We start from the raw sequence: 27,092 nt of genomic DNA on the forward strand, positions 1-27,092 counted from the left end.
ATTTCCCCATTAAGTCATGGCAAAGGAAAATACACTATATTTTATTAGTTATAAAACCATGTATTTTGATATGTTTTACAAAAAGAGACAGGAAAATGGCAGAAAAAATATTAATATCTATACCTAGGAAGAGTAGATTATTTTAAATTGCTTGTTTTGTTCCATACATGTAAAAAAGTCACATAAATTATTATGGGTGTGGATCTGTAAAAAGCTCTTTAAATATCAGAAGTCAATACAAACAAGTAGAATTCTATTCTTATATCAAATTTTTTGCATGATCATATTTGAGATTTATACAATATATTTTAAAGAGTTAAAAAGATCATGGCAAATAATAGGCCAAATTAATTATTATATTATGTGCATGTATAAATATGTAATAACAAATTCTAACATTATGCACAACAATAATGCACCAATAAAAATATGGAAAAAATCTCTGCAAATAGGAATATAATAGACTCAGTAGACAAAGTGTTAAGAAAAATAAAGAAGAAAATTTTGCAAAAAGATATAGACTTTGTAGTCAAGTAAAATTGGTTTTCAGTTTTGCAACTGCTAAGACTATATGGTTCAACTTTTTTAAGTCTCATTTTTAGGATATGTTTTACATTTATGTAATGGCAAGTTACAGTTTTTCCCTTTACAGATTAGTAGTATGGGACAATGCAACACTATGCAAAATGCTTAGGATGTGTCCTACTGCAAGGCAAGGGCTAAATTATTTGCACCTATTATTATTATTCAGTGGCTGCTACTTTGTCCACTCTCCTGATTTTTCCTTCCCCAGTGGTAATGCTTTCTAGTCACAGCATCTGATTGCAATTAACTATCTCCAAGCACTGAAAACCATAGGTCTTTCATACATTCTTCCTCTTTGTACCTAACTTCGGTTTGCAAGGATAGAGTGGTATGTGTAATTTTTTCTGTTTCCCCACATAAAAGTCCATGAGCTCTTCATCAGGACAGATTCAGGCTCTGCTTGCCTTTCCACGACATCCTTGGTATCACTCATATGCCTTCTACTGTGCAATATACATTATATATTCTATACACTATATGTAATATTATAGGGATAAAGTGATGGAGTCAATATTTATTGACTCATTGATACATGAACAAAACAGGGCTCTTATTTTAGAAGGCTACTGATTCTCCATCAGAAAGAATACTAGTGTTCTGAAGCTGTGAGAACAGAATATAGAATACAAATAAATTTCTTGCTAAAGGCTCCATTTGAAGGGAGGGTAATTTCAGTCAGAATGTCCTCCACCTCCTTTTTTCCAACCCAGGCATTTACCATTGTATTCTGGCTTTCCAGTGGCTACATGATTCTTGCAAAAGTCTTATTTAAAATTGGTTCAAGGGGCGGGGGTTCCTCCGAAGACATTTTGAAAAGTACAGTGGCAGAGTAAGGTTTCTGAAAGGGTGGGAGATCAGGTTCACTTTCTTCCTCCCCTTCCAGTCTTATCAGGGTCACCTAGCTGTCAGATGGGCCTCTGTACTAGGAGATCATTCCCTGTGAGTAGGGGGATGTAGGAGAATGATTCTGGTTCTGACTCAAATAAGCCTTTTCACACCAATGTGAATTATTTTTAAACAGAGGCAATGAATTAATACCAGGCATTCAGCTTGCAAAGAGAGCCAATACTACAGTTAGCTTGTTATTTGCTCAGCAGACAAGTTTGTATTAAAAGTAGACTCCTGTCTATTACCTATCCATTTACCCATCTACGTATGTCTATGAGATACAGGGAAAACAGTTCCTGCTAATGTAGCACTGAAAAAGTTATATTTCAATACAAGTACAAAAACTAAGAGCTTATTTTCCTGCTCTGCAGATTGATCCAATAAAATGACTGACTGATCTCAAGGTGCTGCCTTTTGAAGTACAATATTGAAATGAGTCCTCATCTGAGCAGCTCATATCATCATAGTTTTGTCTCTCATTTGGCAGACTGAACACTGAGAACACTAGGTGGCCTGAGATCAACTGAAGGATCTACTGCAGGACTCTAAATTTCTGGTCTGTTATCAGAGGAGTCATTCAGGTGCCCCAGAATCCAAAGCACCACCAATGTGAGAGGGTGACAAAGGTTTAAGCTTCTGCTAATTTATTTATAACAAGAAGAAGACACTTAGGAGGATTCAGTTCACAACCTAGCCAGGATGCTTGCACACAGCAAGATACAAATGGACTTGCTTGAAACTGCTGCACCTTCAGGGCCTGTTCAAGAGCATCATGACTCCATCAGTGAATGTCATATCCTAACCAGGAATACCTGGGCCCACCTTCAGAATGCTACCCTCAATTACTGCAAATGTCATCATTCAACCTTCTACAAAGGATCTTTATAAAATTTACTGAAAATGGAAATGACTTCTTTTCTTAAGATGACTCTTAAGGCAATCATTAAATCTGAGTGTTATATGAAAAATACCCAGTGCCTAAGTTAAGCTGAGTTACTTTAATAATATTTTTCAGTAGACTAAGTGAATATATAAATGTTAAGACAAAATACACAAAAACCTTTAAAACTACCTTATTAGATTGAAAGTGGTAAAATTTAATTTGTAGCAAATAAAAAGACTCCAAATGTGACCTAAAAATAATTTTAAAGCAATTTACATTGGTTGTTGGATTGAGTTTTACAGGTAATATTTCTCATATTAGTCACTAGGTGTCTACAAAGTGTTAAATATGAATAAGTTAAAACGGAAAATCTTAATCTTGAAATGCAATAATTCACTCAAATACTCCTCATGATATCCTGGATCTAGCTTTCTTTGCCCCTTCCTTTTATTTTACTTTTTTTAAAGACGAGTAAAATGAAAAGTAATGCTAGCAAGTGACTATGAAGTGTTGACATTTGTGTTAAAAAAAAAAGTGTGAGTCAGCATATTCTACTTTAGAGGCCAAGTACTGTCTTAAGTAATATAATAAATTTGCACTTAAGTTTTAACTTTTTTTTCTTTGAGTAGAAACACATATGAATAAATGAAAGGCAATGAAAATAAATATTTTGTTAAGACTTAAAACTTTGAATGAATGAAATATAAAACATTTTGCCAAATCAACATTTTGTTCTACTTCCTGGTCTCTATTTAAAATAATGAAGAATAGAGCATGAAAAAAAAAGAGAAGATGGTGATTCTTGAATATTAAATCTAAATCCCCTCACTATAAACAAAAGTGTACGTACCAAAAGAATGAAGAACATAAAGAACACAAAGGTAGTGAAATACAGTGGTCCCAAAACTTGATTAGCTTCCTCAATCTCTGCAAAGTTGATATCACCCAAAATGATACGGAATTGAGTGACGCTATAAAAACAAAACAAAACAAAACACAACACCACAATACAGAAACAAAGAATGTCCCGCAACTGATGCAACATTTATTAAAGATGATTTCACATTTTAGGATTATTGTGGAAGTGTGGATAGCTCCCAAATAATTAAAAATTCCAGTCCTTTAGAAAAATCTTGCTGCTTATGTCAGCAATGAAAGTGTTCTGGAATAATAATATGCTTTCGTGCTACATATTATTTCCATCTGGTTAATATTAAATGTAATTATTATTAGGTAACTTGTATAGCAACTGGATTTAACAATCTAAAACATAATCTGGCTAAATTATGGCCTCTCTATATCTCCACAATGGTCATTCTGAACCTGAAGACAATATCTCTTAAGAGAAAAAAAGAAAAGATTTTTTAAAGGATGGCTAGATTACATGTGTTCAAAGATTCAACAATCTCAAATTAATTCAAAATGAAGGGAAAGTGACTGGACATTTTGGGTGCTAGGTTTTAGTAAAATCATTTCCTTCACTGACTTTTGTCAAACAGCCAGGTGAATTAGGACTCCCCATGCACTAAGCCCTATCAACTTCAATGTCATGTTATTCCTCTCCTTTCCTAACTACTTATCCCTTTGTAAATGGCACAGGAATCTTATACTGACTCTTTTGTTGGTTTTGTTTTTCCTGTATCTGGGAACTCTGGAAAAAGACTGAAAATTTCTGCACTCTGAATTTTCTCCTAGAATATTATAAATATCTATTATTCTACTTATAAAATAACTGGAAGTTCAAAATGTATGGCAACCTATTTACCAAGAATGAAAATATACAAAAATGGCCTTTTAAAAGACTCCCATATACTTTGGGAGCCAGGAAGACTGGAATAGTGGTTTTCTGCTGCTGATCCACTTTATCTCAGTACCTGAGAGCAGCTATCTTAAGCATCAACATTTAAGAAAGTATTAACAACTTTGCATTGGTAGGTAAATGTTTCTGGAAAAAGTGACTCATTTTTATTTTGAATAAACATTTTTAACTCTTCCATAGTGCTCAAATAACAACTGTGAAGATTTCTTAATGCTTGAAAAGGCAGTAACATCTCTGATTATATTTTTCTTCTTAATTTCATATATACTTACATACATTCTTGGAAAGAACTGAAGTCATCAACCTGAGCACCAAAGACAGAGGAGGTATGCCAACTGAGCATATGCTAAGAATATAATGAAGAACATAATGGCAAAGCCAAAGAGGTCTTTGGCACACGGAGACATACTTGTAGACAGTTGGCTCATCGTCCTGTTAAAATTGATGAATTTGAAGAGCTGTAAAAGAGGAAAGACAGTGACAGGTGAATAGATAAACACAATGTGGCACATACATACAATAGAATATTATTCTGGCACAAAACAGAATGGGATTTGGGTACATATTACCATGCAGACCTTGAAAACATCATTCCCAGGGAAACTATGTGTCATGAAAGGCCAAAACTATACTATTGCACATATATGAGGCACTTAGATTGGTAAAATAAATAGAAAGCAGAAAGTATGTTACCAGGGGCTGAGGTGAGGGGGAGATGAGAAGTTAGTGCTGATGTGCACCTTAGAGTGATAAGGCTCTGATAGTGCACAGCGGTGATGGTGGCCCCACACTGTGCATGTCCTTCATGCCACAGCACTCCACATTTTAAAATGTGACAATGGCAAGTTTTGTGTTATGTGTTTTAACCACAGTAAGACCAAAAGAGAGAGGACCGAAAGGACTTGGTTTTATTGTTTTCCAAAACCAGCTCTTCTATTCTTTTATTCAAAAAGGGTCTGCTAAGTCCCTAACCCATGACAGGATCTGTTCTTGGAGTTGGAAGCAGGGAACAGAACACAGCTGCAGCCTCATGTGGTCACATTTTCCAGGATGATTAACATATAATGGAAAAGGGCTTCCTCACAGTTTCAATGACTAGTGATATTTTTCCTCAAAAAAGGATTAAAATATAAAAGAAAAATCTCTAACAAATAAACACCACAAAACATTTCAGGAAATACTATTTGTGTTTAAGTAGCTATCTTTTATTTGGGCATCAATTATGTGGCAATGGTTTTCTCATATAGCTAAGTAAGCAGCCTGAGAAACACAAGGTGAGGTCTATGCCCTCTGTTAAACCTCAGTGCTTCCAGGGATAAATATAAATTCAGGAAAGCACATGATTCCTGGTAAGCACCTTCCTCAACAGCTGTTCAAGAGAAACTTCTGTGATGGTAGAAATGTTCTACTAGTTCTATTTCCTAAAACAGTATACACTATTAACATAGAGACATTAAGCATTTAAAATGTGGTTAGTGGAACTGAGGAACTGAAATTTTTATTACATGTAACCTTAATTAATTGAAAGTGAAATGTAAATAGCCACCTGTAGCCAGCAGTTATTATCTGTACAGCACAATCAGAACTTGAGCTGGTTACACAGGTTGGTGGCTGCTTCAAAATTAATGAAATTTCCTGCATCGCCAAAAATGAGGCTCACTGTACATAAAAATGTCCTAACCTTTCACACACCTGAAAATACACATTACGTTTTGTGAAAGAGGGAAATGAGTAAATTAGGTCCTCCTTGGAGGAAAGGTCTGTCCCAGCTGACGTTCTGGGTAAAGCTTCCCTCTGGCCTCCTGGAACAGAGCAGATTGTTCTAACAAGCATTTCCAGGTGCAGCATCTCTCCAATTCCTACAAATGATCCCCTCTCTCAGATCCTTTTCCTCCCCTGGTCACATTACATTAAGTTAAAACTCAGATCTGCCCCAGTGTTAGGGTAACCTGGTCCCCCAGGCCCAACTAACACTGAAAAGGCCTCTTTTGTTTGTGTTAAATGACATCTACAGGATCTGATCTTGAAAGAATTCTGGCAGCAGAAGTAACATCATCCATAATGAGAGGAATCATCCCATGAGTCCCACTAGTTTTTCTTGATATAAATTATGGAGCAGCTGGCCACAGAATTTGCCCAAAAAAAGGCAAGTTCAAGTCCTTTAAAATTTTGCGTGACTCATGTTAATTAAATGAAGAAAAAATAGTACTAAAAACCCAGAACGTGTTCAGAATCAATTACCTTAATCCACACAAAAAATACTGTGACAGCAGCTATATTGTTGAATTGTATTTGCCAATATGCCAGATGCTCAAAGTTGGGGAAAGTATTCTGGTCTTCCAGAAAGTGGAGTAGACCCTCCACATTTGATGTTCAATATAAGCTAATTCCTATAGCCATCACCGAGAGCTGGAAAACAAAAGGCTTGTGTTTTATTATACTGCTTTCAAAGAAGCTTACCTTATAATGAGTAGTTTATTTTTCTTCACCATGTATAAATGCCACATCTGGCCAATATGCACACCCAATGGCATTCATAAAAGTCACACACTCTAATGGCAATGCTTGGCACTGCCATAAAAGACATACACAATATATATTGCTTACATTTCCTTACTTAGGAACAGAAATCCAGTAAGTGCAAGTGTCCATGGGCCTGTGCATACAATGAGTACCCACAGATGCACCCAAGATGTCACTATAACAAACACAAACTCGAGAAGAAAGGCCTTCTGATGATTTTGCCACCCACATATAAATCATTTTCTATCCCTCTTCTCTCTTTCCCTGATTTTTCTGGTTTTAATTTTATTTTTTTAAATTTTCTTGTGTGCCTCTTCATTCTCCAGTTTCTAGCCATCTATTCTTTCTCTTCAGATATGCACATATACAACAGTGTCTGGGCCAGGAAGAACATATGGAAGTGAACTTGTGGTAAGCTCCACTCCCCAAAAACTCACACTCTTAATTCAAGACAAGATAAACACACAAAGCTAAATAATACAAAAAGTTCCTATAGAGTTGGCATCACACAACATGAGGTGAAGCAGAAACCAGACACACTGAAAAGGAGTGCACAAAAGAGGACAGAATGTGCTTGGTCTTAGAATATGGTGGGAATGAAGGTCAGAGAGGCTAAAGGAAACTTGCAGTGAAGTATGTGAACAAACTGGTTCCTTCTTAATCATGGCTATCTCTGCATTTATAACATACAACTTTTCACATGTTTCTTGGGTCTGAGCTATACAAGATTGGAGGGAACAATGGCCCCTTTTTGCCACCCACCACCACTGCATTAATGTGTATTATGTGAACAGTTCACTGTAGTATCTGTGCCTTTCTGTGGGATCTGAGTCTGCACTACGTGGGCTGTGACAGGTTCTTTGACCTTCTTTGTTCTTTCCCTCTACTTTTGAATGATGGCCAAAGATCACTTCATTAGACCTTCGTGAGAGAACAATCCAGACCAGGTGATTTTCATAGGAAAGTCCCACCTGGCTGACAATCACAGCTAAAAAGCCAACCTCACTTTCTTTTCTTTTCTTATCAGCAAAGGATTTCCAGATACAATCTTCTGAACTTTTGTGCTGATGGTAGGAACATTTTCTTAGAGCTCTCTGAAAATGTTCTTGTACATTGACTCATCTGAGAGGGATAAAGATGCTGGGGTTGGTTGAACAAATCCAACAATAACCCTCTATAATTCTCACATGGTACAATTTGCTACCTAGTCCAGATGTTTTTACTCCACACAGGAGAAATGTTCATAAACACATGGAAGTAGTGCTTGTTTATACAACATCAATATCATGTTATATTAATTTTCCTTGGAACACTTCTTCCAAAATAGTGAATAAAAGAAGAGAGATGAGGAAACAGGTTTGTGAGCATGTGGGTTGTTAGGTTACTCCTGATTATCTCTGGGATTCTCATCCACATCTAAAAAAGACTTTCTCTCCATATTAGAATGTCAGCATTATAAGGGCAGAGGATTTGGTTATTTTATTTGACTCTGTATCTCCAGTGCCTGGAAAAGTGCTATACATAGTAGATGCTTGGAAAATATCTGTTGAATAACTAAACATCTTTCCTCTGAGACACAGCAATCAACATTATTTTAATTTAGTCCTATAAATTGTCTTTTTTCAATATTTCTGCTAGCTTCAAAATACTGTAGCCTAGGACAATTGACTGACTGACATAAACCTGTAGACTTCAGAGTATTTGCTGCAGAAACAGAATGAGAAAAGAGTGGAAACAATTTCAAAGTAACAGCGAGATGTGATCCTTAAAATGTAATTTTTTTCAGGTTTTAAGGTGAACTCAAACAAATTTAGGCTAGATGACAGAAATCCTTAGCTCAGGGTACATTTGGGGATGAGTAGGAAGCATGTCCTTAGTTTTAGTTGGTGAAAAAAATTTTCAATAAGAAGGTGAATTGCAATTATTCTTCCCTGTTGTATATGAAGTCCAGTCTCAACTGTGTCATGGCACTACTCAGAGTTAAACCAAAACAAAGGAAAACAGGAAAAAGTTTTGAAAAGATACTTGCAAAATGCTGTGACTGTTAAGATACAGAAATAATCTTTGACCCACACATCTCCCCATCTATTTTCCCTGGGGAGTACATATTAGGTACAAGGCAACTCACTGGAGTGTGGCATAAAAACTTGTAGGTATGTAAGAAGAAAGTGATCAAATTCTCTTTGTATTAATTTTTATATTACTCTTCTAAATTCTCCCAATACGCTCCAGAGCATGTGTGTGTGCGCACACACACACACACACACACACACACACACACACACACACACACCATATACTATAGTATTCAGTCAAAGTTTTCACTGATAGAAATACAAGTTAAAAAACAATGAATCCTACCAACTAGTCTTTTGTCAATACTGAAGTTATCTGGTTAAAAGAAATCTGTTATGTTAGTATAACATCACACTTACCTTTTTGCCGTTATTCTCAATAACAAATAAATTTATAAAAGTCCAAAAAGAGAGTTTCCATCCTTAAGGGTTACAAACAATAACTGTGTTCCAAAATAATTCTTAGTGTATAGGGTCTGTACTCTGCCCTCCCTTAGTAGAGAATATTTTGAAAAATTATTTCCAGAATTGTTGCTTCTCCTACTTCCTTAAGTACTGAAATTCTTTTGTAACTCTGCTCATTATTAATACATTGGAAATGTGGGGGACAACTCCTGTTACCTTGATTTGTGTGGGCTGTGTGATGTTACACAGCCATCATGAAAGAAGGAGGCGGTTTTGACTGCACTAGGTTCCAGACTGTAGCTATTCTGCATTAATTTTTTTCTAAGTATGACTTTTTTCTGTAGCATAAATGTACATGGCTCCAGAAGCAGGTGCAGAGTGATTAAGAGGATTAGTGGAAAAGTTAACTAAGCTTTTGTGTATGAAAGCACTTGGAAATGCTCATAACACAGTAGCTTCTAACAAGCAGACTGTTGTTTTTATAATGATTGGTACTAATACTGTTCATTACCATGAAACACATGCCTGGACAGTTTTACTTATGCCTAAAGTGTCCTTTCACTGAGTGACATGTTTTCTTAACTAATACTAATAAGAAATGATTTAATACTGACTTGATGTAAATGCTTCACAAAAGCCAAATAAATTTTTGGGAGAGGAGCAAGGGAAAGAATAACTATCACCAGGAAGGCTAAGACAAGATTGAGTGCCAACAGGATAAATGAATCATTTACTGAGATTTCTGAGGTTCATTTCTATGCTAGGCAGTGGGCATAGTACAATATATAACATAAAGATATGACATCACTATGCTATTCAAAATTTTAAGCACGTAATAATTAGGTGCATTGTTACATGGCTAAATGTGTAACAAAACTTAGGCAAAGGTTGACTATTATTGCTGAAGGAAGACACAAGTTTAAAAATTCATTTTTACACTGGGGCCTCTGGAAGGAAGTTATTAATGAAGGGAAAACAAATTGAACAACTGTTAGAAGTTAAAATACAGTCAAGGGCAGGCACAACACCTAAAAGTTGTTTTAGTCTTGACTATGTAACTGTTCTTCATGATTTCTTGAACCTTATACAGAGAACTTTGATGGGCGTAACTTAAATTTTGTTCTCTGTGGACTATTTGCTGGAAATTCTTAACCTAAGAAGGTTTACTCTGTCACTCAAAATATATTCAGGATGTTCCTTCTTGCCACAACTTGACACATATGCAGAAAAATGTAAATAATTTTTAATAGAACTTGAACCCCAAATAAATAATTTTATCTCCTATATCTCATATGGCTGGCCACAGTCAAATAGTAATTACTGAGTTATTCTCATGATTAGTATGGTTATTTGAGAGCTTACTGTAAATGCCCCTCCATAGCTAGTAAGGTCTCATATGCAAAATAATTTGTAATGCAGAAGTAGATGTAATAGAGAGGGATTTTAGATTTTCTTCTGGAAATATCAAGATCCACAGTTGGGAGGAGATCAAAGACTGTAATTAATATGCTTTTGGGATAAGGTAGGGAAGTTGGTATTGCTTTTCAACCTACCACAATGATCACAACATCCAGACAATTTCAGAAACTCATGAAATATTGTAGTTTGTGAATTCGAATTTCCAATATCTCTTCTATGACATAATAAAGGATAAAGAAACAAAAGATAATCTCACAGGCTGCCAGAAAGAAATCAAAAGTGGTGACATAGCGAATCAGCTTTACAGGTTGAAATTGCCAAGAGGGAACCACACTTCCTGTTGCTGGGAATTCAACCAATGACCTGCATGGCAATAAGAACAATTAAAACAACTACAGCACAGGGTTATAGCCAGAAGGGTGTTTCTTCCTTCTCTGAATTACAAGGTAATAAATCTGCTACCATAGCTCACCCAAGCTAGTGGCAAATCATTTTTATTATGGCCAATACCAACACACTTGTAGAATCTTGTACTAAAAAAGGAACCAGAATTCCCAAGACCTGCATCCAAAAGACTCCTTTCTCTTCAGGCTTCCCTTTATTTTTTTCTGGCATTTGTACTGTTTAAAATACTGTATAATTTTTTAAAATTGATAGTTAATCAACAAAGAAGTCTTTCTAATGCTATTGTTAGATGCAAGTCATTTTATTAGGTAGCATGAAAAAACCCAAATACAAAATATGTACTGAAACATATGATCGGGCTGAGAAGTAAGATATATATTTTGCAATCTATGAAGATAGGCCTGAGCATTATATTCATTCATTCATTTACTAGGTAATGCCTAATTAGCACCAGATACTTTCCTCCAGGGTACTTTCTTTCCCCTCCCCAGTGCTTTGGGGTTCACAGGCTCTCAATCAGGGCCTATTGTCTGAAGAAGTAACATGTTTTCATTCATACTGATGGCACTGATCATCAGTGCTTTCCTATGATGGAACTAAAATTCCAATTTTACAGTTGTCACATTAAGTAAGTTAAATGATTCACTTAATAGTACCATTTTCTAGCATATTAGAAACAGAATCTTTAACTCCATGATTTCAGACATTTAAAAGCCCTTGGGAAGCTACTAGGCATCACTATCTCCTCTGGTACAGGTAGGACTAGAGAGTAGCAATGAGGACCACAATTTCCAGAGAGAGCAATACCTGGTGACAGCCTCAGAGTCAACTGTAAGGGGAAGGAAGAGGCTCTGTGTCAAGTCATCTCTCTCTGACCCATTCTGGCCCTGTACTTGGCAACCACTTCCAGAAAATTAGAAAACCATACAGGAAAACAGAGTAACTGCCTTGATGGTCATCATCCTTATTGTCTGGGAAGGACATACTAAGACTAGGTGAGTGTTAAAGCTAGAATTTTTATAGATAGACATTGATTTAAATGTTGGCTGCTTGCCTGTTTTTAATCCTCTTCTAATTCTCTTGGAATCATTAGGGAAAGTTCACCTCAGATGCCTTTGGTGAGTCTTAAGCATGAGCAGGAATCCATAAGGTATAGCCCCTGACACTGACTATGTACTAATAGCTTGGGCATCATCTGAGAGTGGGAAGGTCAGGAAAGGGAGTCTATGTTTGACAGCCTTGGAACATGTAATGGAGCATGTAGCTCTGATCATCCTCATAATCTCTGATGACAGGTGTTAGAAAATCAAATGCTTTTTCTGAAAAGGGTCTGAACTGGGATGAACTTGGACTAGATTTAGGGTTCTTTCCAAATCATAATATTCTAGGATCATAAATCCCTTCCTGAAATCTCCCTGTCCCACTAAGACTTCAGCTTTCACCCCTGTCTTGTTATTGACCTGGATTCTCATTTATAAGGCCACAGGCATGAGTTGTTTGGCCTATCTCCAGAATAGGATATACAGGCACTCCCCAGAATTGGGAGCAGTGTATGCCCTCAGTACACACCTGACCACACAGAACAGGTTAATGTTGGCATTGTACACTAAAAAATCAATAAAAGTTGCCCTGGTTCCTCGGTCCAACCAGACATTTTTTCTGAGGCTAGTAATCTGGGCAGCTGTTTCCTCTCTGGTTCTTGACAAATCCAGGTAATAGCCAGCTCCACTGTAAGATGCGATTATTCCCCAGTGGCTACTCCCATTCAAGTCTTTTTCACTTGTGTAGATCCAACTAATTTAAAAAACAAAAACAAACAGGTAAAATCAGTGAAATACCAACGGCAGTTACAAGGTTCCTGGTAAGATAAGGATAGGAAAGAAGGTGTAATGAGATGGACATCATTACCCTAGGTACATGTATGATTGCACGAATGGGGCGTCTCTACACTGTGCACAACCACAGAATTGAAATATTGCACTCCATTTGTGTACAATGAATTGGAAATGCATTCTGTTATCATGTGCAACTAAGTAGAACATGTAAATTTTTTTTTAAAAAAGAAATAAGTCTTATCATACTGAGTAATACACTTGATGTGGTACTTCATTAGTGTTTTCTTACTGAATTGTCATACAGTTTTTAGCCCCAGTAAGGCATTGAGGATCCTAAGGATTACTGAGATCAATTTAGTCCCAAAGTTTTTGATGGTAGAGTTGAGAATACACACGGGGCTCTGTCCACAGAGCCTCTGCCATCAGTCCCGAGTTCCCATTGCTACTTTCCCTGATGATTGTCTATACTCAAGGACTACATGACCCCAAGTCCCCAGTGAAAATCACAGATAAAAGGGGACAAGCCCATCCTGTGTCTTGCTATGTGGTCTTCATTTTTTCCATATAAAATACACATGATGCCTATATAGAGATGCATATATTTTGTGAGAGATAAAATAATACATCTATAAAAAGAATCTCACCCAGAGTAGGGGCTGGAAAAATTTCTTATTAATGATGTGAGATACAGTAAAATATTTGAAAAGGTGCCACTGATTAAATATATTATTCTGCAGGACTTAGAAAAAGGAGCATTAGAAGTATAATCACTTTCATAACCTGGAAAAAATCTTTTCAGATTATTTAGTACCTTTGGTCTAATCTCCCAATTTCTACTAAATTTGTGACTTTTGAGCCTTGGTACTAAATACAGTGTACACTGAATTGTAGGTCAATTATCTTGTCATTGAAAAAGGTATTTGTCCCATTGAACATAACAAATGTGGATTCTGGGTGACTCAGTTCTCAAGAAAATTATGCAGATGACCAGACATTAGTCATTCAGCATTGCTTAGAAGGTGGCTCTGCCATAGTGACTTACCCTGGGGCAGCCACCTCAGGAGGCCCACCCTGAGACAGCTTGAGAGCTTTGCCCATTTATCTGGCATAACTACAATAATTCTAAGCCTAGGAAGTTTAGAACGCAGAAATATTTGAAGCATGGATGCTAAAGTATACTAAAACTCCTGCAAAGGTGCACATGTACAAATGTATACTTAGGATTATAAACATACATTTTAAACCAGGGGCTTTAAGTCAGACAAAAAGAAAGAAAGAAAGAAAACGCTGCCTTACCAGCTCACACTTTAAAAAATTACACTTTTCATGGAGATTCCCTGAAAAACTAAAAGTAGAAGTAGAATATAAGCCAGCAATCTCACTAGTGGGTATTCATCCAAAGGAAATTAAATCAGTATTTCGAAGGGACCTCTGCATCCCCATGTTTATGGCAGTACTATTCACTTTAGCTAAGATACAGAATCAAAAGAAGTGTCTATCAACTGAAGAGTGGATTAAAAAATCACACACACACACAGAGGAATATTGTTCAGCAATAAGAAAGAAAGAAAGAGAGAGAGAGAGAGAGAAAGAAAGAAAAAAGAAAGAAAGAAAGAGAGAGAAAGAAAGAAAGAAAGAAAGAAAGAAAGAAAGAAAGAAAGAAAGAAAGAAAGAAAGAACAAACAATGCATGCAATCCTGCCATTTGTGTAAAAGTGAATGGACCTGGAGGACATGATGTGATGTAGGTGAAAGAAGACAGGAACAAGGTAAATATTACATGTTTATGTCCATATGTGAAAGTTGTAAAATCAATCTCATAAAATACAAGCACAGAATAGTAGTCACTAGAGTTTAGGAGAGAGCATGGAGTGGAGAAAAAAGATGCCAGATCCAGGGCGCAAAACCCCAGTCAGATAGGAAGAAATACTTCTGATATTCCACACCACAGGGGCAAGTAGGGTCTGTAATGACTCGTGCTATATCTCCAAATAACAAGAAGTAACCAAAGTTTCCCAACACAGAGGAATGATTGAGGAGATGGAAATATTAATTACTCTGATTCGATCATTACTTATTGTAAACCTGTGTCAAATTATTGTACTGCACCATAAATATGTACAACTTTCAAACAACTTTCAAATAAGTTGCACTTCAAATAACTGCACTGTAAACAAAAAGCTATTTATAAGAAATATTAAAAAAAGGAATTTCTACATCAGAAAAGTTTCTACTGAAAAACCTAGGAGACAATATATACATGGCCAACAGACCTAGAAAGTCAAGGTCAAATGTTTTCTCTTATATGCAACAGCTAGACCAAAATAAGGTGGAAAGTGAGGATCTGAGGGAGAATCCCATGAAAACAGAGAAGAAATCAGTAAAGGAGAGAAAATGGACTAAGTAGGAAGAAGGAGGGCTGGGAAAAGGGAGAAACAGTGGAATGGAACTAACCAAACTATGCTATGTACATACATGAATATGACAAGTGAATTCACCTTTATATATATATCCATTACACAGTGATTTAAAAAAAAAGACTATAAGTAAACAGAAGAAAGGCCAGTAGGGTCAAAGAAAGGGAAAAGGGAGGAGGGAGTAGGAAGGTAAAGGGGGAATTGAATTAAATTATATTCCATGCTTGTATAATTTTATCAAAAAAACCCCCCAATATTACATATAACTATAATGCACTGATTTAAAAAAGGAACAAAACATCTTAAATAAAACTTTAAAGACTCAGGTAATTTGTTTTTTGTGGATCATACAATCAACAATTTAGCCTTTTGGAAATATGCATAGAGAAACTAGAAGGGAATTAAAAAGTAGAGAAAACTTAAAAGTCACCAGATGTCAGTCTGGCCCAAGCTTTAAAACAAGCTTTGAGGACTCACTGAAGGCATCTTCTAATTGCTAAAACCATCAGAGAATAAATGATGGAATGTCAGTGGGAGGTCAGAGAATGAGTCAATGAGTCAATGTCACTTAGTGGCCACAGTCCCAGATACTTACGCAGTTCCATTTCATGGCCCAAATAGCCCTGTCTTCGCTACTGACAGAGTAAACATCATAGCACTCTTTAATTTCCTCTCTCCAGTCTTGGAGGATGGAACAGGATCCATTTCTGACTTTGACTTGTCGTATGCGTGGAACCCCTAACAGCAGATTCTCGTAGAAAATGAAACTTCGGTTGTCAGCTTCTTTTTGGTTGCTGGGATTCACCTTCCAGTACAGCCTATCCAGTAAGGGGCCTTCTGCAAACTTAAAGTAAAGACAACTTTTTTTTTCTTTTGCCTTTTTTTCATCATTATTTATTTATTTATTTTTATAATTATTTGGTGCTAGATAACACCCAGAACTTCACAAATGCCAGCCAAGCACCCATTCACTGAGCCACATCCCTGGCACAATGGCATAATTTTTTTAAAAAAATCTCTAAGTCACTGTCTTGCCTCTTCCTGAAATATTTGCATTACCAGGGTTTTGGCTACTCTGAACAAGGTAGAGCAGTAAGAGGGGGTTCTGTTTTCAGTACACTTGGCACAGGATGGGTGCTTAATAAGTGGCCACTGTGATTTCTGTTCTGGGACTAAAGGTAGTCAGGTGAGAGTGTTGTGTGAGTCCACAGCCACAATCAATTCTACTCTTCCTTATGAAAACAGCATTCCACATAATCATTGCTCTGAGCTAAAAGATAAGAGTGTCAATTGTCAGCCTATCATCTGGTGGATTTTTTTTTTTTAATGTCTAGACTCCTGCTCTAAGGGAGCCTTTCAACATATCTCCTCCTCTTTAGAGCTTAGAATTTATTATCACAGAATTGTATATGTGTGAGAAATCTCTTGTTAGTTTGTACAAGGAGCTACACCCCAAGGGAAGAGAGATCTAGCCACTTCTCAGCATATAATCTTTATCAGATGATCAGCAGAGAGAGCAACCAGTTCCACTGAGGGGGCAAATGTTAATATTATACAAATGTGCTTTTGATGCCAAGTACTGTTATTTATTAATAGATTCCTGTGACTCAGTTTTTTTTTATGCTTAAAATCAACAGTTTTTACCCAGAGGTTAGTCAGAATTTTACAAAGTATCTCAATCTCACCATGGAGAATCAATCATTTTCTTTCCATTTCCATCAGATTTTCTTAGACACTGAGCACCGTATTGCCCAGATTGGCTTAAAATTTGTTCTATATAACTTTTTGCTTATGCTCTGCTACTATGGTTGAATTTGTGACATTGGGAAAGGGGCTGGGTTGAATTTTACATTGGCAAACCTTTGAAAGAATATGCTTCCCTTGTATTAAACATCATCCCCAAAACTGGGGATACATGTCATCACCAACAAAGACAAAACACAAAATCCAAGCAACACAGAGCAACCAAAATGTTCTCCTGATTCTCAATGTTTACTGAACCATGAATGGCTGAATGAATAATAAACTGGCACAAAAAAGTGGCTGTCATAGTAGGAACAAGTCTCTTATTCCCCAGCCAAGTGACCTAGCACATTTAAACACCTGAATCTCATTTGCAAACTGGGGACAGCAGCAGTATTGACCTTGTAAATTACCATGGGGATTAAATGGGGAAGGTATGAAATACCCAGTGTGGCATAAGGCATCTGCAAAGATCTCAATAAATCTTAACTTTATCCTTCTTTGAAGGTAGCAGCATTAGATTTGAAGAACTCACCATGACTTACAACATCTCACAAAGTAGTAAACACTCAGCAGGCCCTGAAGAAACACATGCAGCGAAATTCTGAGGCCAAATAAACAAAGTTAAGGCATAAATATGTACTTTCAAAGTTATTTGAAAATACCTTCCAGAAGTCCTCCATTGAAGAAAGAGTTTTAAAGTTTGTTTTCTCTGTTTTAGACAATGGGGTGTCTAGGAAGAGCTGAGACATTATCCGGGTATATTAGTATACATTGGAGCTCATCATGCCATAGGTCACTGGAACACAGAAAGAGCCAAATGAGCTCCACAAGGCAACCTGCACACACATTTGCACAGCTTACAGCTTCCACAGGTGGACTATGCCTGGTTGATGAACATTTTGAATGGACAAACATCCATGTAGGTCTTTTTTACACTTGCCTTCCTTCCTACATAATTCTTCTAAGACATGTTTACATCTTTGGCTTATAAAACACATTTAACATTAACATTGACCACTGTGAAACAAAATTGGTTCATCATTGAGCATCACATTAAGATCAGATCATTTTACTTGATGGTTTCCAATGTGCCAGGTTGTCATCTCCCATAGAGTGGTCCTGTGTCAGACCACGGGCTGGTGAGTCTGATGTGCACAGGTTCAAAAGGAGCAGTGCCAAGCTCCTCAAGCTATGGCTGTGTTCATGCTATGGGGATAACATGGACAGGCCCTTCTCTGGCTCCCTCAGATGAACTTTCTATTTCTATTTCCCTGCTCAGTTCCTGAGGGTGACCACTGTGAACTGGATCACCTGTGAGCCTTTGCATCTGACCGGGTAGGTCAGAGGAGACAGAGGTCTGGGTTTTTCCCTCTACTCATATGCTCCATTTGACCATCTGATATAGTTTAGCAAAGGATCCTGTATCTTGGCCACAGCTTCTGGTGGAATCTTCTCCCACAGATACACTGTGTTTTTGCCAGGCCATTCCCTCCCAGAGTCTCTTCCATCCTGGAGGTGGTAACCTTCCCCGGAGTGCCTCATCTCCAGTGCTAATTCCCTTACTGCTGCCACAACTCTTCAAAGAGCCTCTTCATTCAACTTGAATTATCACCTTGTTTCACCATCTCTCTCCCTGGAGGCCCACTGTTACAGACTTATCCTAACCGATGAACACTCACTGATCACACTGAATGGTCTAGAAAAGGTGGGAAAATAATTTATAAACTTGCGAGATCAACGTAAATCAGGGTTTGACTCTTGGCCATGCTCCTTACTACCCACACTGATCAGGTGGCTTAAACTTCATGAGCTTCAGTTTTCTCTTCTGTATGATAGGATAATTAGCTATTCCATGAGAGTTTCTGATAGTTACACAAAAATAAGATTTATCTAGCACTACATGCCTGACACTTAACAAATGTCCAATCATGGTGATTCTTCCTCCCTCCTGGGTTGCTACAATCTATCTATTGCAAATTTCAGCAATTGAAGAAGTATTGTTTCACACTGGGTTCTAATTATTATAAGTGCAATATGGTACACTTCCCATAATTTGCTCACAAAAAGCCTCAAGGGGACAAAAAATGTGTTATATTTCTTTTGAACACAGCTCTGAACACCCAGCAGATGATTAACACTTACCTGACTTTATAATAATCTTCAGGCTTCACAAAATGTATATTAAACTTACATTATGTTGGGATTCAGTGTTATTTAATCAATCTCTCCTATAGCCCTCTTCACCTTTTCAGCATATAAAAATGCAGATTATTAAACAAGAGGAATTGATAATAGTGATTCAGTACAATCAAGCTCATCCCAAGCAATCAGCAAGAAATATACACATATGGACAATTAAATAATACATCAAAGAAGTATGAATAATTTCCTGACCCTTGGTCAGGCTCCCTCACCTGTAATCCTATGACCTGAAACTAAGGACAAGAACAGTCTTCTCTGAGTGTTATCCGAGTTGCTATCTTTCAAAATGTACTGGATCCTCATTAAAGGTTTATAATTCTAACCTATTAACATTGACAGAACAGGTACTAAACATGAAGACAAACAGGTGACCTCTTCCTCCAGGAGAGGAGTTACAGCATTTCAGGGGATGTGCTGTCTGCCAAGATACCACCAAGAGGTGGACACAGGTACAATACACTCTGCAGAGGTCTTCTACAGATCCAGAGCCAATTAATGGGGCAAAGATAACATGAAAGAGTAAGTAATGAAGGCTCCTAAAGCCAATTAAATGATTAACTTGATTGTTTTTAGTTAACATGAAATTATAATTCCTTTGGATGAGTGAATAAAGAATATTGTGAAAGAGTTTTTTTTTTTTTTTTTGCCTATGGGTTTGTCCTTGCTTTTAAAAATGAATTTTGATAGCATAAACCTTCTGAATTCTAAATATGATCCTGTTTTATGTGTAAATTTAAGTATTTTAGCCAGTGATTTTAAATATGCCCATCTTTCATTTTCCTCGTGTATATAAGACCCAATATTGAGTTTTGCCTTTTAAATTCTCAGGATTTATATTGGCATCCACACCTTCACTCAAAGGGAAGAAAGCTTCTCCTGCTTGTGTAGCACCAACTGCTGGACAGCCAGGAAAACAACACATTCTCAATTTGAAGGATGATTATTTTAACAGACCTTTCATCAGGTCAGCCCCTTTTTTGCACCAGGCCCTAGAATGAACTACTACATATTCCTTTTTTTAAAAAAAAAAAACTCCCTGTCCTGGAGATTGGAGCTAGGGTTGCTCTACCACTGAGCTACACCCACAGCTCTCTTTACTTTTTGATACAGGGTATTTCTAAGTTGCTGAGCCCAATCTCTAACTTACAATGCTCCTGCCTCAGCCTCCTGAGTAGCTGGGATTGCAGGCATGCACCACCACACCCAGCTGTCATATGATGTCTTTGAGTGGCAGTTTTACACACTCCAGGAGTGAGCCACAGCCTTGAGTCCATGTTGGTGGCTGCTCAACAACCCTTGAATTTGGATTCAGATGATTTGGATCAGGATTTTAACTATGTTCCATTCTGAATATATGGCTCTAGGGATCATGACTATGGGTCTTGGTGTCTTAGAATCTTGGACAACTAATAATTTTGAAATAGGTTAAACCCCTACTAGACAACAAGGTTTTAAATAATTGGTTAAAAAAGGAAAAAAAGGCATATTTAGTATTTTTATAAGAAACATTCAATGTAGAGTTGAAAAGAAAAAAGGGACAAAATATTATTAAAGTTATTAAGTGGATTAAGAATATGACAAAAAAAATTATAAGGAAAACACTGAGTTATATAAAGTTATTGTATATTGAAAATGGTACCATACACAATAATTTAAGTATCATGAATTCATGTGTATTGAATAACAAATCATCAACAAATACAAACTAATACTTGCAAGTCGTGTAAGAATTAGCAAAAATCATAGAAACTTAACCTTACATCTTTCCATCTTTGACAGAGAAAGTAGATGAAAATTATCTAGGCATATGGAATGTCTGAACTGAACACATGACTCACTATACAAATATAAAACTTCATACAGTAACCGTAACTCAAAAATTTGAAATCTAAATTTTTTCCAAAATCTGTAAGTTTTTGAGGGCTTGATATGATGTTACAAGTGGAAAATTCCATGCTATGAACCTTTGTTTCATGAACAGAATTATTACAAATATTGTATAAAATTATCTTTAGGGTATGTGTATAAGGTACATATAAACATGGGTCCCATCCTCAAAATGACTCATTACATATAGGTAAATATACCAACATCTACTCCCAAATCCCAAACACTTCTAGTCCTAAGTATTTTGGATAAGAATTACCCAAGTATAATCAAAAGAGATCACTCCCATTGTTCCTCAAGTATTTGTGGAACATTTACAAACTTGGTAATATGCTAGGCCACAAAAAGAACATCAGTAAATCTCCCAAATTAAAAATCAACTGGGCACACTTCTGAAGACACTGACATGTTTAGACAGAGAGAAAGGGAGAGTGCCACATGGAGATGGAGGGTTGGAGCAATGCAGCTATACCTAGGAGGCCAAGAGCTGCAGCAACCACAAAGGCTACAAGAGACAAGCAAAGACCCCCACAGTTCAGAGGGAGCCCTGTCCACACTTTGATCCAGACTTTTTGCCTCAGAACTCTTGAGGCAATAAATTTCTATAGTTTTAAGGAAAAGCACAAGACAAATGAACTCCTCACAACAAACAGAAAAACATAATAAGCCAACATTTTTTAAACCATAAATTATGAAAATGAACAAAAGGATGCATATAGCATGAACATATAATATTATGTCACGAAACAATTTAAAAAGTTTCTTTCCCTTAATTAGTTGTGGGCCAAAGAGGAAATCAAAATACCATAAAAATGTAACTGTCCCAGATATAAAGATGGTAGAACTAAGACATATTGGTCCTGGATTCCAGGCCATGTGCCACAAAGTGAAGGGGCCACTTTGCACAGGAAGCTTAACTTTTTCACTAACTGCATATTGTACCATCTTCTTATAGGGATATGTTGAAGATATAATAAAAACATATATTTGAAGGCACTCTAGAAACTAAATCCATCATAAAGAAATGCCAAGCACTGTACATAAATCAAAAAATTATTAGGCTTGAACTGATTTAGTTGTCATCAACTTGTAGGGAATATTCTGTGCATTAGTGAATGAGAAGCACTAGTGAACAAAAGGGAGAATGGAAATGAGAAAGCTGTCAACAGTAAGTGAGAAGACTTCATGCCAGCACTGCAGTGTGCTTCCTCCCTCCCTGTGAGGGTGAGGGACCATGAGCCAGTCTGCCAATCCATTTGAGGATGCATGACAGAGGTGGCCCAGGGCTTCTCTCTGGATCTGGCTCCTGAGCTGATCTTGAAGAGTAAGGATTGACAAAGACTTTTTGTTTGGTCAAACTACAGTCAAGATCCTGACCCTTCTCTTAGGCTCATCTACGTAATTCCTTGTTAAGTCCAGCTTCAGCAAAGAAATTTGCTAAATTTGTTTAGCAAGACTTTCATCCTCCATATCTGATCAGGTTTCTCATCCTACAGCTCCCCCAGTCGGTCACTCTGGCCCATCATTTGCCAGAATCCTCCTTAAGCTGCTATTTCCTCTTAGGAATTTTGTATTCCCTCACTCCCCACCCTGCTCCTTGGCTATAAATTCCATGTGCCCATGCTGCATTTAGAGCTTCCTTTCCTATACCCACCATGATTGTCCTGTCTACCTTACTATGTCTTGATAAATACTGCATTGTTTTTCTTTAACAGCAGCAATTAGATTTACAGGAAGGGAAACTTACACCTGGAGACCCTTTTGACTTGACTCTCAAATCTTGAGGAGGTTGAAGTGCCATTATTTATAGGAAATGGAAGTTCTAAAAAAGTAAGCAAAGACCATAGAGTAAAATGCTGGTCCATTATCTAAATATTTAAAATTGTATCTTAAAGAAGAGGTGACTACACCTTGTCTCTTGGGAAATCCAACTGCATTAATCTGTTTTAGAAGCTCTAATGCCTGGAGGCAGGGCATGGTAATCCTAAAAGTCAAGACAGAGGGAGAGTAGTGTGCATCCAAACTGTCTTCTACCTGGCATCCAGTCATCTTCTTAAAACTTAAATGAACTGTATAATTCTTTTAAAGTCATGGCTTCAAACTGTTAGCCCCTAATGAAAGCCCACAAAATTTATAGAGTCTGGGCCATGATCACTTTTCCATCTTCATTAGATGGCATTGTCCAGTAACTGGCTTCATTCAACTTCTAGAATGCTCTGCGTCTTTTCCTGCTTCAGAACCTTCATGAAGTTCTCTCTTTATCTGGGTGGCTCACACTCTTGCTTCAATCTTCAGAAAGGCCTTCCCTGTAGGAGAGCCCTCTTTCCCAGTTTTAAACTTTTGTATCACTAAACTTAAGTATTGGAGAGTCTATGGCCAGATCTAGTTCACATGGGTTCTGGAACTAGAAAAAGGGAAAATGGCTCTGGTGGTTTATTTAAAGTGTACATGAAAGGCAGGCATATGTTTAAAGGGTGGAATCTTGCTTCCAGATGTCTTGCAGTCAGCAGGTTGATTGACATGTTGGCAGGCCACACCTGTCTCTGGTACTGTGTGGACCATGGCAGAGCAGGAAAGAGATTCACATTTTCCCTGGGCAATTGACCAGATAAAGTGCATTTTTAGAGCATCATTCCCAGATACCAGATGTCTCTATCCATGAGGAAGGCTCCATGAACAGTGACACACTTCCAAACCATGGATGGCTCTCAACACTTAAGGGCAGAACCTAAATCTGTTTGTAATTTAGTAAACAGTCATATGAATGAAACATGAATAATTCAGGAGAGAGGGTTAAAAGAGGAACAAGATTGATGTTTAAAAGAAGACATATTTGAGAGATACTGAAGAGATAAGGGTAGGTGTCTCAGATGCCTCTTGAGCTTTGGCTAAGGTGTTCACAGAGGATAGTAATGTTCACCTGGGTAGATGACGTGACTGAAACATGCTTGAAAGGGCAGTGTGATGAGACAGGTTTAGGACTATTAGGGATAAGATGCCTGTGAGAAATGCCATTAGGATGTCTAGTAGAATATGGCACAAGATGAGTAGCTCATTAGAGAGGTCTGGAGCTGGATAGAAGGACTTGAGAGTCACCATATAACAGTACTAGTTGAAGCTTTGCTTTGGGAAAATTCATCTAAGAGAAAACTAGTCACAGAGAATACTCTGCCTACACAAAGAAAACTAAGAAAGTAAATAAGACAAGGAAGAGTACTGGAAGAGAGGAAGTTATAAAAGTCAAAAAGGGAAGAAAGATTCCAGAATGCTAAATGTCAAAGAACCAAATCCCAGAAAGGCTGAAAAGATCCTATAGAATTTGGCAATAAATAGATCCCCAGTAACCTTGGCGCAAGGCTTTTAAGAGGTGGAAAAGAGACTGTGGGATCAACAAGAGAGTTCATGAAATAAAGTTATTCAAATTCCCATGTTTAATCCAGTTTGGGCTAAAATTTCAAAGAAAATGGTAAATAACAAGTTCTAATGGAAATATTTAAGGGATAGAAGATGTTGACACAGAAGCTTTTGTGAACATCAGTGCTAGACTAGCATTTTGCTTGTTCTGTTTCAAAACAAGAGGAAAATTTACAATGTGCATCACTAGAAAGATGAAAAAGTATGCCAAGTGGAAAAAAAGGTCATGATTAAAGTCATTTCTATACATCTTTGCTTTCTTGTCATTGTAAAGTTGAATTTTTGTCTAGTCATTTACCAGAAAGGACAAGAAGTTTTCCAGCCACCATCAAAGTGTTTAACAGTTACTTCCTAGGGACTGTGACCTGTGATGTTTCCATTTTGGAAAACTACATGGAAAGCTATTAGAATGTTTGTCACCAGAAATGGAAGTGGTGTCCCATTGGTATGGCCATAAACCACTGACCTGGACTTCAATGAACATAGTTATCAGCAATTCAATCTGTGTGGACTTGCTGCTAATCAGGCAAACTATCTATAGCATCCTTGCAGTCCTTTACAAGTAAAATAAAATATGCCTTTTTTTTTCTTTTAAGAAGGAAAGGAAAGTCACCTTCTAATATAAAAAAATGGAGAGACATATTTCTTCTTAAAAGAGCTCCTCCTTTCCTAGGACCTATCAGATTTTACTGTGACTTTTGTTGCTCATTCTTTCATTTTTATAACTTCTTTGCATACCAGTGCGTTTAAAGTCAAAGACTTCCCACATAAATGGATTACATATTCCACTCTATGAAAAAAGTTATGTTTTCTCTCCTGCAAATGTTTACAGAACCACCCCAGTGGTTTCTGACTTTAAAATTTATTAAAATATTAATAGTTATATTCCTTGTACTTGGTCTTTGCAATTTTTCTGCATTTTAATTTCTTTGACTTTAAGTAATACTGTATTTCTATGGTACTGATTCAACTAGATTTTTAATTTTCATTATATCCAAAGTTAAGAGGTTGAACAACTTTGTAGATGAGTGAAGAGAATAGAAAAAGGAAAAAACAGATGTATTTTTATCATAGAGGCTGAAAAGAAAAAGAGATTTTTGCAAAAATCTGTGGAAATACTCCTTATTCCTCCCTATAATTTCAGCCAGCATCTAACTCACATAAGTGAGATACCATTATTATTTAAAATAGTAACCCATATATATTGATAAGTACTTTGATAGTGAATTAATATCAACCTCAGGTTTCAACTAAGAATAAATCCTAAAATAGAAAATAGGCGTACTTAATTTACTTGTTATTTCTATCCTCTTGGCAAACAAAGTAGGCTGCTTTTTTAAAACTGGAAACAAAATTAACAATGTTAAGGTGAAAAATAAGCTCTTAATGGGCATTTAGCTACTCCAAAGGAATTGGGAATCTGGGTTAAAATAATAACACCTTATAGTTCTTAGAACTCACTAATTTGGTCATTCTGATGTTTTTAATGATTTAGAGGTTTACTTATCATTGCTGTTGTATGAGAGATAGTATCCTGGTAACTTTTCATGTATTACTTCTAATCTTCAAAACAAGTATTTTACAGATGAAAAAAACAAATGTTCAGAAAGATTAAATAATTCACTCAAGTTTACCTAGCATCTCAGTGGTAGAACTGGAACTCAGATCTTTATGAAACAAAAGAGCTTTGATCATGCAAATATGCAGACATACATAGGGTTAAGCATATGATCTCATTTGCACACAGAGTAATGATTTTGAAAATTCATAATCATTTGATATTGATGACGAAATTTTAAGATTAGTGATTGAAAAGATGGTTTCTGAAGAATTCCATCATTAGAAGACAGAAGGCTTTATTAGGACTGAATCATGCCTGGTAATCCTCATTTTTCAATTTAGTCAATAGCTGATCTATCAGAGGAATGGTAGAGTTATTCAGAGAGGCATTAAGAAGTCATAAACCATTAACCTTCCATGAATACAGAGCTGGATGATAATACAATGAGTGAACTTCATCTAAAGGGTGTTGATTAATGGACTGATGTTCATAGGTCAATCTTTTTTGACTTCTCAACTACAAGTATAAGAACATGAAGGATAACTTGGCTAATACTGTAAAGCTGAAATAAAGCTGATATGTGAGATGAATAAATCTAAATAATTTCAAAAAACTGGAATGATGAGCAGAATCTAATGAGATTAAAAAAACAATCTAAAAGGGAAAACCTCAAATACTAATCAGAAGACATAGAACTTTATGATTTTGGGTGAAGAGACTAGGGAATCATTGATGAAGCAACCTTCTAAATAGGATGGTAGGGTGCATTAAGGCAGTGCAGTATCTGGAGAAAGAAGCTCACTGCCCCAATATCCATAGTGAGGGACTCTGAAAAACAGAACACATGCTACTAGGAGTTACCATGGTGTGAGTTCCTCAAAAGCATGTATACAATCACAGGATCAATAGTTGAACAAACCAGAAAGCTTAATCCTGGAGAAGACTTTAGAGAGATTGGATGGGCTAGATTGGAAGAGACATGGAAAAGGTATTTGGCATCAGTAAGTTTGGAGGGTAGAACTAGGAGAA

General features: G+C 36.7%; 1 pseudogene; it reads right to left on the reverse strand.

Annotated features, from left to right (window-relative positions):
* LOC144366452 (polycystin-2-like) overlaps positions 1-27,092 on the reverse strand; it is a 45,161-nt pseudogene that overhangs the window by 11,944 nt on the left and 6,125 nt on the right.

Source organism: Ictidomys tridecemlineatus, chromosome 9, assembly GCF_052094955.1.
Source record: "Ictidomys tridecemlineatus isolate mIctTri1 chromosome 9, mIctTri1.hap1, whole genome shotgun sequence".
Lineage (NCBI taxonomy): Eukaryota > Metazoa > Chordata > Mammalia > Rodentia > Sciuridae > Ictidomys > Ictidomys tridecemlineatus.